At 45.3% G+C, this 15,901-nt stretch overlaps 1 non-coding gene across 1 annotated transcript; it reads left to right on the plus strand.

Annotated features, from left to right (window-relative positions):
- The first annotated feature begins 12,532 nt into the window (after positions 1-12,532).
- Positions 12,533-12,668, plus strand: LOC114491247. The gene has a single exon (XR_003684049.1). It is a non-coding gene; the product is annotated as a small nucleolar RNA SNORA48 (small nucleolar RNA).
- Positions 12,669-15,901: the final 3,233 nt, after the last annotated feature.

Here is a 15,901-nt window from a genome sequence, read left to right on the forward strand (position 1 = left end):
TGACTATTCTGTAACTTCCAATTTGTACTTCTTAATGTCTTTACCATTTTCACCAAACCCTTCAAACCCTCTCTCACTTAGCAACTGTTAAATGTTCTCTGTATATGAGTCTCTCCCTGTTATGCTTGTTTGCTTAGTTTGTTTTTAGATTCAGTTGTTGACAGATATGTATTTTTACCACTTTATTGTTCATATTTTTTATCTTCTTTTTCCCCATATTCTTCTTACAGAAGACCCTTTAATGTTACATGTAATACTGGCTTGATGGTGACGAACTCCTTTAACTTTTTCTTGTCCGGTAAGTTCTTTATATGTCCTTTCATTCTAAATGATAGCTTTGCTGGGTAGAGTAATATTGGTTGTAGGTCCTTGCTTTTCATCACTTGGAGTATTTCTTGCCAATCCCTGTGGCCTGCAATGTTTCTGCTGAGAGAAATTAGCTAACAGTCGTATGGGAGCTCCCTTGTATGTAACTAACTGCTTATCTCTTACCACTTTTAAGATCCCCCCTTTGCCTTTGACCTTTGCATTTTAATTATGATGCGTCTTGGTGTGGGCATCTTTGGGTTTATTTTGTTTGAGACTCTCTATGCTTCTTGGACTTGTTTGTCTATTTCCTCCACCAGGATAGGGAAGTATTCTGCCATTATATTTTCAAAAGGATTTTCAATTCCTTGCTCTCTCTCTTCCCCTTCCAGTACCCTCATGTTGTGTATGTTGGTACAATTGAAGTTGTCCCAAAGGCTCTTTACACTATTCTCAATTTTTTTTCTTTTCATTTCAGCTGTTCTGATTGAATGTTTTTTGCCTTCTTATATTTCAAATTGCTGATTTAATTCTCAGCTTCATCAACTCTACTGTTAATTCCCTATAAATTATTCTCCATTTCAGTTACTGTAGCCTTCATTTCTGACTCATTCTTTTGTATGGTTTTCATGTCCTTTTTTATCCTATTGAAGTTATCACTAAGTTCATTGAGTATTCTTTTTTTTGAATTTTAATTGTTGTTCAAGTACACTTTTCTGCCTTTTACCCCACATTGAATATTCTTATAACTAGTGTTTTGAATTCTGCTTCTAGTAGATTACTTGTCTCCATTTTGTTTCATTCTTTGCTTGGAATTTTGTTCTGTGTTGTTGTTGTTGTTGTTTTTATTTGTGAATGTTTTTTTGTCTCCTCATTTTGGGAGCCTCCCAGTGTTTGTTTCTATATTAGGTAGAGCTGCTATGTCTTCTGGGTTGGTATAGTCTCCTAATGTATTAGGTATGCTATGGGGTCCAGTGGCACAGCCTCCCCATTCACCCAAGCTGGACACTCCTGGTGCACACACCCATGTGTACTATGTACACCCTCCTGTTGTAATTGAGCATTGATTGTTATTGACATATCAGTGGAAAGGATTACCCCAGGCCAATCAGATGCAAGGACTGGTGGTAACCGTTGACCTCCATGGAGGATCGCCTATGCAATAGCCAACCTCATGGAGCAGAACTTATATCAGTGGGGCTCTGGTGCTTGCTGAGTCTGATGCTTGAGTGTGTCACTTGTGGAGGTGGGTGGGTGGTGCTTCAATGTGGTCTGAATCTGTCCAATGAATGTGATGGCTCTGGCGCCTCCTGGGAGGTGTGGATTAAGGACAGCCACCACTGTGCTCTCTCTGGGGCCTTCTGGCATGAACTACAAAGCTATCTGCAGATGGCTGCTACTTATGCTGGGCTTGAAGGTTCCTAGAAGAGGCCAAGTTGTGAACCAATGCCTGCTGCTGATAGTGACAGATGTGGGGCCACTTTGCTAGAAGCACAGGGTATATGGAGGCCAAGTGCTACTTTTCTGAGAGATTTTAGGAAAGTCTGGGGCATGAGCCAAGGCAGGCCATTTGTATGGAAATATCACTGGAAACAACTTGGTCGGGTCTACAAATTGGGTGGGGTAGGTCTCAGGAAATCACAAGGGCAGGGCAAAAAGTGACGGCAGATTTATGGAGACTCAGACATTGCAGCCACCAGCTGGCTCTCTAGAGAAAGGGCTCAGTAAAAAAAAAAAGCCTCTGCCAGCACTACTGTCTTAGAGAAAGCCACCCAACCAGCCCTTGCCTTAATACCAATTTAGCTCCTCCTCACTTGTCCTTGGTGCCATTCAAGCTGCTGCCTCAGCATTGAATCTCAGAAGGAGTGAATCCAGGTGAGTATGTGTGCAGGCCCTTTAAAAGGAATGTCTGGCACACTGGAAGCCCTCTGTATCACTCAGCCACAATCCCCACTGGTTTTTATAGCCTGAAGTTGTAGGGGCTTGTCTTCCTGGAATGGTGACCCTGGGCTGGGGTGGGGGTATAGTATAGGGCTGGGAGCCCTTGCTCCTCAGTGGGGACCACCACAACCAAGATAGATAGCCTTCCCAATCTTTATCTGCCTCAGGTGGGTGTAGGACTAACCCATCCTGTGTCCTCACCCCACTTACTAGTCTCAGTGTGGCTTCTATTATACAGCCTTAGTTGTAGGACTTCTGTTCAGCTAGATTTCGGGTGGTTCTGAATGATAGTTTTTCTCTAGTTTAGTTATAATTTTGATGTAGTTGTGGAAGGATGTAAGTACTGCATTTACCTATGTTGCCACTTGACCAGAAGTCTCATTCAACTTTTGATTTCTTCCTTCATCTCATTGTTAACCCATTTATTGTTTAGTAACATGTTATTTAGCCTCCATATTTTTCAGTTTTTATCTTATAATATAGTTTCATACTATTGTGGTAAGAGAAGATGCTAATGTGATTTCAATCTTAAATTTATTCATACTTGTTTTCTGCCCTAACATGTAATCTATCCTAGTAAATGTTAAATATGCACTTGAAAAGAATGTATATTCTGATGCTTTGGGGTAAAATGCTGTGAAGACATCTATTAAATCCACCTGACCTAGTGTGTCATTTAAGGCCACTGTTTCCTTCTTTTCTGTCTGGAAAATCTATCCACTGGTGTCAATGGAGTATTAAAATCCCCTACTATGACTGTATTACTGTTGCTCTCTCCATTCATGCTCATCAAGATTTGCTTTATAGATTTAGGTTCTCCTATTTGGGTGCATAAAGGTTTACATGGATTATTTCCTCTTGTGGATCTCTTTATCATTATGTAATGTTTTTTGTTTCTTATTATAGCCTTTGGTTATTTGTTGTTTTTATTAATGAGAGAGAGAGAGAGAATGATTTGTTGTTCCACTTATTTATACCTTCATTGGTTGCTCCTTGTATGTGCCTTGAATGGGGAGTGAACCTGCAACTTTGGTGTTTTGGGACAATGCTCTAACCAACTGAGTTACCCACAAAGGGCTTATAGCCTTTGTTTTAAAAAAAAACTTATATTTATTGATGAGAGAGGGAGAGAGAAAGATCAATATGAGAGAAACATCAATTGGTTGCTCTCCTCATGCACCCCAACTGGGGACTGAACCTGCAACCTAGTATGTGCCCTAAACAGGAATTGAACCTGCAACTTTTTGGTGCATCAGACAATGCTCCAACCACATTGCACTGAGCCACATTGGCTGAGCTAGTCTCTGTTTATAAAGTCTTTTTTTCTGATATGAGTATTGCTATTCCAGCTTTTTTTTTCATTTCCATTTACATAAAATATTTTTTCATCCTTTTATATTCAGTCTGTGTGTCTTTTCTTCTTAGGTGGATCTCCTGTAGACAGCATATACAAGGTCTGTCCAGAAAAAGTCCAGCCATTGTTAATATAACAAGAACAGTTTGCTTGGTATTGATGTAACCTGGTAACCAAGGAGAGTGGACTGGAATGTGCATGCATAAACAATGATGACTTCACTGTACTAGTCAGTGGGGGTGGTAGATGCCATTGAGTGAGCATGTGTACTGTGTGGCCATCACATTCAAAATGACTGAATGAGTAGAGCAATAAATCTGCATCAAATTTTGTGTTAAGCTTGAACATTCCTCCATGGAAACTATTCAGATGATTCAGAAGGCTTTCAGGAACAATGCAATGAGTGTAGTACAAATAAAAGTGTGGCACAAATGCTTCGAAGATGGTTGAGAATCTGTTGAAAGTGATCCATGTTCTGGAAGGCCTGAGAATGTTGAACATGTGTGGGCTGCAATCAACAAAGATCAGCAACTGACAGTGTGAGAACTAGAAGCTGATCTGGGGATTCCAAAAACTACTGTGTCTGAGATTTTGATTCAGTATTTTGGCATGAAAAGTGTCATGAAAAAATTCATTCCGCAGATTCTGCTACCAGAGCAGAAAGAACATCATGCTGCAGTTGCTCATGACTTGATTCAAACCACTGCAAATGAACCAGAGTCCTCAAGAAGATCATAACCAGAGATGAGGTCCCAATGTGCCTATTTTGAAAAGAACTGAGGCATCATTGCCCTATGTACAACATTTCTCGTATTTTGTGTCTTCTTCAATAAATGTCTCTATTTTTCATAGCATTTGGCTGGATAATTTCTGGACAGAGTGATATGAGTCATGTTTCCTTATCCATTCCGCTACCCTATAGCATTTGATTAGAACATTTAAGCCGTTTACATTTAAAGAGATCATCGATAGGTATGTTTTTATTGCCATTTTACTCTTTGTAACTATGTTCCTCTTTTTTTCTTTCTTCTTCTTAAAGAACTCCCTTTAACATTTTTTTGTAATTTGTAATATAAGTATGGTGGTGATGAATTCCTTTAGTTTTGGGGGGGTTTTGTCTGGGAAGTCTTTTATTTCTCCTTCAATTTTAAGTGCTAACCTTGCTAGATATAATAGTCTTGGTTATACATCCTTGTTTTTCATCACTTTGAATATTTTGTGCCAATCCCTTCTGGCCTGAAATGTTTCTGTTGAGAAATCAGCTGACAGTTTTATGGGGAGCTCATTTATAAGTAACTATTTCTCTTGCTACCCTTAAGATTCTTTCTTTGTCTTTAACCTTTGCCATTTTAATTGTGATGAGTCTTGATGTGGGCTTTTTGGGGGGTTTGTCTTGATTGTAAATCTCTGTGCTTCTTGGACAGGTGTATATTTTTCCTACACCAGATTAGGAAAGTTTTCTGCCATTATTTGTCCAACTAGTTTCTAGGTCCCTTGATGTCTCTCTTCTCTTTCTGGTACACCTATGATGTGGATGCTGTTACACTTTATGTTGTTCTGGAGGTCCCTTGAGCTATCCTCACTTTTTTTTTTTTTTTTTGGCTGCTCTGATTGAGTGTTTTCTGCTACCTTGTCTTCCAAACCACTCACTTGATCTTCAGCTTCACCTTACCTACTGTTGATTCTTTTTAGTGTATTCTTCATTCCAGATATTGTGTTCTTCATTTTTTACTTTTTTTTTTCATGGTTTCTAAGTCTGTTTTATTCTGTTGAAGTTCTCACTGAGTTCCTTGATCATCCTTATAACCATTGTTTTGAATGCTGTATCTGGTAGTTTGCTTGCCTCCATTTCATTTAGTTGGTTTGGGTGTTTTTTTTTTATGATTTTTCCTGTCCTTTAATTTGTGGCATGTTTCTTTGTCTCCCCATTTTGGCTGCCTTTCTGTGTTTGTTTCTGTGTACTAAGTAGATCTTCTATTTCTCCCAGTCTTTGTAGGGTGGTCTTGTGTAGTAGACATCCTGTGGGACCCAGGGGTATAGTCTCCCTGATCACCTGAGTTGGGTGCTCCAGGAATGTCCTTGTGTGGGTTATGTGAACCTTTTTGTTGTAGTTGAGACTTGATGCTGTTGGCCTATTCATGGTTGGAAATGACTCTCAGGCTGGCTCACTATGAGGATCCACCCAACCACAGTGTAGGAGTTACTACTGTATGGGGGCTGACCTCACAAAGAAGAATTTGACCAAGCAGGGTCTGGTGCCTACTAAGATGTCCCTTTGGGGGTGCTTATGGAGTTAATTGAGTCCTGTTCTGATATGGTCTGAAACCAGCACTGGGTGTGAGGTTCTGGGGACTCTTGGAATGGACTCTGGTGCAGGTCAATGTCAGACACTGACTTTGAACAGCCCTATACTACCTCTTTGGAGCTACAAAGTTATCCACAGTTTATGGCTGCCTCTGCAGGGCCTGGGTATGCATAGGAGGGGCCAGGCTGCCTACCACGGCCATCTTTCACTAGTACCAAGTCCAGAGACAGGTCAGCAAAATGCTCAAGGCACCTTGAGATCTGTCTCTGCCTGCCATTTGCCTGTTAGGCTCAGTCACTGAAAGAGCCTCTGGCAATACGCAAGTTGTGTGTGTAGGTTCTTGGTAAGTCACAAGGTAGGGATGAGGGGTGTTCACCAGTGGTGTTCACAGATTCAAACTCAGTATGATTGCTGGGACTGAGGACACTCAGCAAAAGTCTCAGGGTACCTCAAGGCCAGCTACCATCTTCCTGAGGCCTTTGGGCCTTTGTGGCAAGGTGAGACCTCAGTGATTCACAAGGGTGAAACCGGCAGAGTTCATTAGACTAAAACAGATTCAGATTTGGCCATGTGGAGGGTGGGCTCTGCACAGCAGTGGTGCTGGTTGTGCATGTGAGGGAAAAGTGACTTTTACCCGAGAGCCACAAAACTCAGTCTCCTTCTATTCATTTCTGCCACACCCTGAATCTGCCCAGACCTCTTTCACAGCCTTCCAAGAAAGTCTGCACCATGGACCCAGGCTGGCCACAGTCAGCTCATTCTACCACAGGGCATGAGTTTGGCAGGGTGAGGCCACAAGGAGTGGGAGGGTTGGGCTAGTGTATTCCCCTGGGCTGATGCCCTATGGAGGGAAATGTTCGAGGTATGAAAGATGGCCTCTGTGGGCAGTGCGGGAGATGGACTCAGCATGAGGACCTTGGCAGCTGTCCCTCTAGCCCTCTCCCTGTATTGCTCCAGTCTGTTCTGAGCCAATGTCTCTCTGCTGGAGCCCGGGATGAGTTCCACAAATGACATGTTTGTGTGCTGGCCCTTTAGGAGGGTACCTGTTTTGTTTGTTTTTTTGTTTGTTTGTTTTTGTTTTTGTTTTTTACATACCAGAACTCTTCCCCACCCTGGAAGATGGAATCCCAACTGAGTTTTACAGCCAGATATTATGTGGGCACTTCTTCCTGGCTCTGGTGTTTCAAACTGGGAAGTTCTACATGGGGGTAAGACCCCTCAGCTGAGATATCCCTGTGGATTTTCTACCACCACATGTGGGTACAGGATCAGCCCTTTTCGTGACTATGTCCTTCCTACCACACTGGATGTGGCTTCTTCTGTGACCCTTGGTTATAAGACTTCAGCCCACTAGTCTTCATTTGGTTACTCAGGTTGATTGCTCTATAATTTAGTTGTCACTTGCATTTGATCCTGGGAGCAGGTGAGTGTACCTTCCACCTACTCTATTGCCATCTCACATCTCCCACCCTGCCATCTATGTAGCTTCTGTGGTGAGGTGTTTGTCTAGAGCTTATGCCCATTTTTAAATTGAATTGCTTGTTTTCTTATTGTTGAGGATTGAGATGATGATGATGATGATGATTATGATGATGATGATGTGTGTGTGTATTTGGATACCAGGTCTGTTATCATATCTGTGTATTAAATACAGTTTTTGTGAGTCTCTGACTTATGTTAAAATCAGCAAGACTGACATTCATAAAAATGTCCTTTTCTCTCTTCTCTCTTGCTTTCCCTACCATTAGGGGCTTCTCTCTCTGCCTCCAGGGAGAGCCTGGTGAAGCCCATTTAGAGGACCTATGTTCTCTGCTCAGTAAGGAGGCAGTCCCATTTCTGAGCAGACAGAAGATATATCACTGACTGTGGCCTCATGTGGCAGCCAAGTGGGCTCCACCTGACCTGACTTTGAAGGTGATGAGGGGTCTCTCCCGCATCCCCATTGAGCAGAGCCTCCCTCACAGGAGTGGCATGTGCCGGATATGATGGCTGAGGGCTGGCACAGGGCCAGGGCTGAGGGCACTGTTAGAGGACCTCTGTGGACTGGGTGCTGTGGCCTGCTCCGAAGCCTCCACCCTGATGTTTTAACTTCCTGGCACCTTCCATGAGGCCCACTATAAGGTCCCTTTTGTTCACACAAGTTTAAGTGGTTCCTACTGTTGCATCTGAGATCTTCACCTGGATAGAGCACATTCATGGCAGTCCCCGTGACTGGCTGAGCCTCCTCAGACCTGCTTTTCTGACAGAGAGGAAAGGACTCTGTGCTTGGAGGGAGAGGGAGCAGACCAGAATGTGCAGGATGGCACATTCGGTCTTGAATGGCAGGGCCAGGATGTTTGGTTGGGTTATGGAGCAGGATGGGGCTGGTGTGGGCTAGGAGTGGAGGGGTGCATGAGGGGAGGGCAGGGTAGTGCAGGATAAAAGGGACCTTCCAGCACAGCATGTCACTCCCAGGTACCTTCAACTTCTCCACTCTTAGCCCCTCCTCCTCCTCCCTGCCTCCCCCAGGTCTCAGCATCCCTGCTTTCCCTAACAAGGCTCAAGGTGGACAAGGTGACTCGGATATAGGGAACTTCCCCCAACACCTTAAAATCGTGTTTATATTAGACTGAGAATCTCCACTTCTAGAGACCTGTCCTAAATAAATAAAGATTTATACTTGCAGATGTTCCCTTTAGCATGATGGTGGGAGTGAAAAATCAGAAATGGCTCATGTTCCATAGCAGGGCTCCAGAAATTCTGATGTGGGGACACTGAAAATACCAAGGAGGAAGAGGGCTGCCTGGCGGTGTCCACCCGAGGGAAATAAGGTTCCGGAAGGGTGCACACTTGGAAATCCTCCCTGCCTCACACCCACAAGTGCTCATGCACACATACGCTCCTGAATGTGCACAGACACCCACATGTGCACCCGTGAGTGTGGGAACACAGGCAGACATGTGTGCACATGCTGACACGATATGCACACGCTGGGAGAGGAGTGGCGCAGTGCACACCCTGCCAGGGCAGGCTCTGTCCTCCGGAAGTACTCTGTTCTTGACTTGGGTTGTCAATTGTTTTATAATTCATTATTGTCCTGTAATGAACCTTTATTTTTCTTGTCCTAAATCCTTAAAAAATAAATACTAAATAACATACTTACTTCATAGATGACTGACAAATGGATAGCACTGAATATATGACTTTAATATTTTTAGAATGGTCAAAGTTGTATATGCTTTATAAAAAATGTAGACATCACCTCAAGGAGAGGAAAAGAGATGTGCAAGTCCCCACCCAGAGGTGACCATCAGGAACAGCTGGGTTGGAGTCTCTCAGGCTCCACCTCTCTCCTTTGTTTGTCCCTGCCACACACAGACTCATTTTCACAGATGCGTGTCTATCTGTTGAAATCACATGTATGTAGTCTAGCAGGTGGGACCCTGGGTGCACACGGTCAGTGCACATGTCTCACATGAGAGGACCCCCGAGGTCTTTTTCTGTCAGCACATAGAGGCCCCTGCACCCACATCGGCAGCTCCTCAGCTTCCCTCGTCTGAGGGGACCAGGATTGGCGGATCCCATTCCCTTCTCTATGGATGTTAGTGCTTTTTCCAGTCCTCAGCTGTGTCTTCGGTGCTCTGATGGGCAGTCTCGAAAATACATTTTTGAAAAATTGTGCAAGTATTTCTGTGGGGTGATCTAGGATGAGCATGGCCAGGTGAAGATGTGCACCTGTGGAACTCTGACAGGTCCTGCACACTGTTCTCCCAGAGGACAGTCATTTCCCCTCTCTCTCCAGGGGCACTCCTGGGCCCCTGCGTGAGTCTGCCACACAGACTCACTTTGTCCCCAGGGCTGGTCGCCACTAGACCAGAGGGCTGCCAGTCTGATGGTGAGAGTGCCCTGCCCCCAGTGTGGACAGTACATGTGTCCTCATTGGGGACCTTTGGCACCTCTGCATGTAGAGGTGTGTGCACTGCCTCTTGTTGGAAGTGCATGTTGTTGACTCGTGTCACTTTATAAAACACTGATTTTGGAGAGCTTTCTGCACCACAGGGATATTAAACCTTTCTCTGGCCTTGGGTTGTGAAGAATGATTTCCAGCTTGTGGTTTGTCTTTCCAGGTTTCTGCATTTTTGTTGTTTTCTTGTTTTAGTTTTGGGCACATTGAAAGTCAGGCATTGCCTGACTGGTTTCTGGCCTTGGTGTCACACTTAGCATAGAGGTCTCTGCCCCAAGATTATACACACACTTACAAAAATGGCTTCTATTTTTAACATCTGATCGCTAATCCATCTGGAATTTTCCTTTCAAACAACAGAAATGTTATTTCAGATTAAAAAAAAAAACATGTGACCAGAGACAAAAAGACATCTATTGTAAGGTTTCATTCATAGGAAAAGTCCAGAATAGGTACAGAAGCAGAGACCGAAAGCCCATTGGGGTGGCCAGGGCAAGAGGAGTGGGGAAGGAGCATTTCTGGTGCAGGGTTTCCTCTTGGGGAGACAGAATAACCTACTGCTAGAGAGTGGTGATGCTTGCACAGCATCATGAATGTATGTCCTGCTCAGGAATGGCACAAATTAAAATGTAAACAACACTTGCATTTATTACATAAAGTGAATCACACCATGGAAAAACGAAGGATAAGAACTGAAAAAAGAAAAGATATCCAAAACTCCTCACCTAATAATATTTTAAAAACAAATTACTGAATCATGTCATGGAGAAAAGAAAAACATAACAATGACAGAAAACAGAAGAAAAAGGTCAAAGAGCGAGAGTAAAACAAGTTTTTCTAATGGCAGATATAGGAAACCTTTCCATGTGGCATGGCAAAGGTAGCCAAGCCTCTGACTCAGAAAACCAGTAGGGAGTGAGTCAGCACACAGGACCCAGGCCCACAGATCAGTTTTCCCGTGGGGAATCAGACCTGCCTTGTACCTAGGTTGCTTCGAGGCTTGCTTTTTGCTAAAATTCTCTCACCCTGAATTGAGGCAGCAAATGTTTACTGCATATCCTTAAAGTAACTTCCTAAAATCTATGCTAAACCTCCCAAGGATGGAGTGTAACCAGTTCAACCACTTTTTCCTTTACATTTGCAAATATCCTTTTTCTTCATAGTAATTAGCAACTTCCTCTCCTTTGTTATCTGTAAAAGGTAACCACCTAAAAGAAACCTGTGCATAGTAAATGAGGACCATCCTCAATGTAATGTACCCAGAAAAGCAATAAAAGCTTGTCCAGGCAGGGGTCAGTGTCCTCTCTCACTCAGAGAGTGGCCATGCTGTCCCCTTTTCTCCACAGGACTTCTGTAGTCCGTGTGAAATTTGTTCATCACAGCCACAACACACGGATCCCGATGGAGTCTGCATCAGGGAGAGAAAGAGGAGTTTCAATGAGCGGCTCTAGAGCTGGCCCTGATGCATCTTCCTGAGGCAGCTCTTCCTCTGAAGCCATAACCAGGGCAGGTTCAAGGGAGGGCTCTTCAGGTAGGGGTTGTGGGGCTTCAGTCCGGTCAGGAGATGCTGCACGGGCTGGCCCTGGCTCCAGAGCTGCAGCTGGCATGACCACTGGAGGTGGAATAACAACTGGAGGTAAACAACCCTCCAGGTCTGCAGCGGCCCCCTGGTCTGCCCCTGCATCAGGCTCCTTGGGATGTACCATGATGTTGAAGCAGGAGCTGGCTCTGCCTCCTGCACTGGTGCTAGAGTTGGGAGGGGAGAGGTCACTCATGCACCTGCATTTCCTTGTGGTTTCCCAAGGCAGAACAAAGCCGCAGCCTGGGGCTCACCCTAGGACATCCTACTGGTGGGCAGTCCAGAAGATGGTCGGTCTGAGCCTGGTCTTCCCTCTTGGCCAGCCTCTGTGGGTGCTCCCTGTGTGTTTGGCACAAACGCCTCCCTATAAACTCACATGCACCTCCATCCCCATCACAGCTGCACCTTTCCCCCACCCACTACCACACCTGCACCTCCCTAACCATCTCACCCTTGGGCTCTGACTCCTTGGGCTCCAGGTCACATGGCCCGCTTTGTTTAACGTGGGCGTGGTTCTCCAGATTGGAGCTGGAAATTGTGAGCTGTTTGGGGAGCCTGGGTGGCTTTGGGGGAGGAGTCCTTCTCCCCCAATCCAGCAGCCGGGGTTCCTCAGACCCCCAGGTGGCCACAGACACTTCAGAACTACTATTCCCTTTGGTGGCATGGCACATCTGAGCTTCACTGGGGGAGACAAAGCAGGGGTCTCTGTTGACCAGCTGCTGTTCCCAGGTTGAGTTCCACAATGACAGTGACTGGCAGCCGGTCCTGAGGTCTCAAGCCCTGGCTGGTCCTGGTTGCTGCTGCTTCTGCCCCCTGGGCCTTCTGCACAAACCTCCACTCAGGGGAAATGAGATTCATCTTCCAGGTCACAGGATAAACCTCATGCAGAGGGCACCTCCCACCCTCTATGTCTACCCAGTCAACCTTGGGGCAGTTTCAAACCCAGGGGCAATTTTAGAATGTAGCTGCCTGGTTACCAGGGTTCCAAGTTCTGTTGGGCTCTTTGGTCAGGAAATGAGGACACTGCTTAGTGTAGTGAGGTCACTGCTCTTGTCTGAGGAGGCACTACTAGGGTTAGGGACCCTGTCAGGGGTGTCTCTTTATTGTTCCTGATCTGGGTAGAGTTGCACCTGGATTGGTGGTGCTTGTCTCATATCAGCCAGGGACAAAGTAACTACTTGTTTATCCCAGGTTGGGTTTTGGTCTGTGCCCATGCCTGGTTCATGCCTTGGACACATGGATTAAAGAAAAAAAAGATTCCCTCTTTATCTTTAACCATTGCCATTTTAATTATGATGTGTCTTAATGTGGAACTTTTTGTGTTCATCTGGATTGGGATTCTCTGTGCTTTCTGGACAGGTGTGTCTTTTTCCTTCACCAGGTTAGGAAAGTTTTCCACCATTATTATTTCAAATAAGTTCTAGGTCCCTTGTTTTCTCTCTTTCCTTTCTGGTACCTCTATGATGTGGATGCTGTTATGCTTCATGTTGTTCCAGAGGTCCCTTAAACCAGCCATCCCCAGCCTTTTTTGCACCAGGGACCAGTTTCAAGGAAGACAGTTTTTCCACAGACTGTGCGGGTCGAGAGGTTACTTTATAGCCTGCCACAAGATGCAGCTTAACTGTCACTTCCCACTCACTGATAAGGTTTTGATATGAGTCTGCAAGCAGCTGATTTATTATGGTTTCTGTGCAGTCACACCTCTCTGCTAATGATAACTTGTATTTGTAGCCACTCCCCAGCACTAGCATCACCATCTCAGCTCCACCTCAGACCATCAGTCATTAGATTCTCATAAGGAGTGTGCAGTCTAGATGCCTCGCATGTGCAGTTCACAGTAGGGTTTGTGCTCCTATGAGAATCTAATACCACTGCTGATCTGACAGGAGGCAGAGCTCAGGTGGTAATGCAAGCAATGGGGAGCAGCTGTAAATACAGGTGAAGCTTTGCTTGCTCACCTGCCACTCACCTCCTGCTGTGCAGCCCAGTTCCTAATGGGCCATGGACCTGGTCCATGGCCTGAGGGTGGTGGACACTTGCTTTAAACTATCCTCATTTTTTTAAATTCTTTTTTCTTTTCATTGCTGTCACTGGGCATTTTCTGCTACCTCGTCTTCCACCATTCGATTCAGCTCACTCACTCAATTCAGCTTCATCTTACCTACTGTTGATTCTTTTTAGTGTAGTCTTCATTTCAGATAATGTGTTCTTCATTTTTTATTAGTTCTGCTTTATGGTTTCTAACTCATTTTTTAATCTGTTGAAGTTCTCACTAAGTTCCTAGATCATCCTTATAACCATTGTTTTGAATTCTGTATCTGGTAGATTGCTTGCCTCCATTTAGTTGTTGTTTTTTTTTTTTTAATGATTTCTCCTATTCTTTAATTTGTGGCATGTTTTTGGTCTCCCCATTTTGGCTGCCACTCTGTGTTTGTTTCTGTGTACTAAGTAGAACTTCTATTTCTCCCAGTCTTTGTACGGTGGCCTTGTATAGTAGGTGTCCTATGGGACCTAGTGGTACAGTCTCCCTGATCACGTTGGCTGGGTGCTCCAGACATGTCCCTTGTGTGGGTTATGTGAACTGTCTTGTGGTTGAGTCTTGATTGCTGTTGGGATGTGAGTGGTGACTTTCAGGCCAGATGACTGTTAGGATTGACCTCAACCACAGTGCACAAGCTGCCAGGTGAGTGTTGACCACACAAAGCATAATTCACTTCAGCAGTTCCTGGTGCTCGCCAAGATGTCCCTTTAGATGTGCTACCATGGAGCCAATTGAGTCCTGTTTTGATGTTGTCTGAAGTTTGTTTGTTCTGGAGCCTCTTGAGAGGGTCACCAGTGCAGCTCAGTGTCCAACACTGCCTGTGACTGGTCCTGGGCCTGTAGCTCCAACCTGTTTGGAGCTACAAAGCAATCCATAGTCAGTAGCTGCCTCTGCTAGGTGTGGGTGCACATGGGATGGGCCAAGGTGTACACCAAGGCTGGCTCCCATGACCACTGACCCCAGAGGGCAGGTTAACAAAAGGCCCACAGCTTCCTGAGATCTGCTTCTGTCTGTCTGCCTCTGTCTAATGGCTGTCTGTTAGATTCAGTCATTGAAAGATCCTCTGGTGGTGCTCAAGTTGCATTAGGTAGGTCTCAGTGAGTTGCCACATAAGGGCAAGTGCTGTTCACCAAACTGATGCATATTCAAATTTGGTGCCAGTGCTGGGACTTATGCCACTAAGAAAAAGTCCCAGGGTACACCAAAGCCAGCTGCTACTCCCCATGTGCCCACAGAGCTTTGTAGTAAAGTGGGGTCTCGGGGAGTCATCAAGGTGAGACTGGTGGTGTTTATCAGGCTCAGACAAAGCAAGGTTGGCCTTGTGAAGGTACGGCTCTGCACTAGCCAGGTGTGTAAGGGAATAAAGGCCTTTGCCCTTGAGCCACACTACTCAGTCTGTCCCAGATGCTGCCCAGACCTCCTAGATAGCTCAAGCTTGGCAGGACAGGACTGCTGGGAAGTTAGGAAGGTGGGTCCAGTGGTTTTCCCAGGTGGGAGCACTAGTCGGGCTTACAGGAAGCGGGTGGAATGGCCTCCACCTCAGAGCACACAACTGTCTCTGACACCCTCTTGGTCTGAGTGGACATTTACGCCATGGGCCCAGGCAGCTGGATCCTCCACAGGGTTTGAGCTCCTCAGGTCAGGGTGACAGGAAGTCAAGGGGGAGGGCCTATTGCATTCCATATTGATACCATGTGGACTGGAGTGCTTGGCCCATCTAGGGTGTGTGGAGGGGGGCTCAGCACAGGGACCCTGGCAGCTGTCCCTTCACTTCTCTCCCTGGAGCTATACAACATAGTCTCTCCTCCCACAACTGTAGCAGCCCTGAGCTGCACTCCCTCTACTGGAGCCTAGGCAAGGGGCTTCAGACAAGATTTTGTGCACTGGCCCTTTAAGAGAGGGCCTGGGTTTCTAGAAGACCACTATATCTCCCTGGAGGACAAATCCCCATTGGTTTTCATAGCCATGTGTTATGTGGGTTCTGCTTCCTACCTCTGGTGCTCCAAACTGGGAACCCCAGCATTGGGTTGAGACCCCACACTCTTCATCGGGACCTCTGCAGATGAGATGTCCTTCTGGGTCTCAGCTGCAGCACATGGGTGCAGGGCCAGCCCTTTTCGCTTCTCTCTCCTTTGTCTCCGTGTGGTTTCGTCTGTAAACCCTTGGTTATAAGACTTCAGCTTGTCTTCAATTGGTTATTCAGGTGGATTGTTCCATATTTTAGTGTAATTCCAGTTTGGTCCTGGGAAGAGGTGAGTGTAACTTCCACCTATTTTGCCACCATCTCAGACACACTGCATTTCTTCTTGAGCCAGTTTCAGTCGTCTGTGTCTTTCTAGCAATTTGTCCATTTAATGTAAGTTATCTAAGTTGTTGGCATACAGTTGTTCATGACATTCCTTTATAATCCTTGTAATTTCTCTAGTCGGTAG

The sequence above is a fragment of the Phyllostomus discolor genome, chromosome 2 (assembly GCF_004126475.2).
Source record: "Phyllostomus discolor isolate MPI-MPIP mPhyDis1 chromosome 2, mPhyDis1.pri.v3, whole genome shotgun sequence".
In the NCBI taxonomy this organism is placed as follows: domain Eukaryota; kingdom Metazoa; phylum Chordata; class Mammalia; order Chiroptera; family Phyllostomidae; genus Phyllostomus; species Phyllostomus discolor.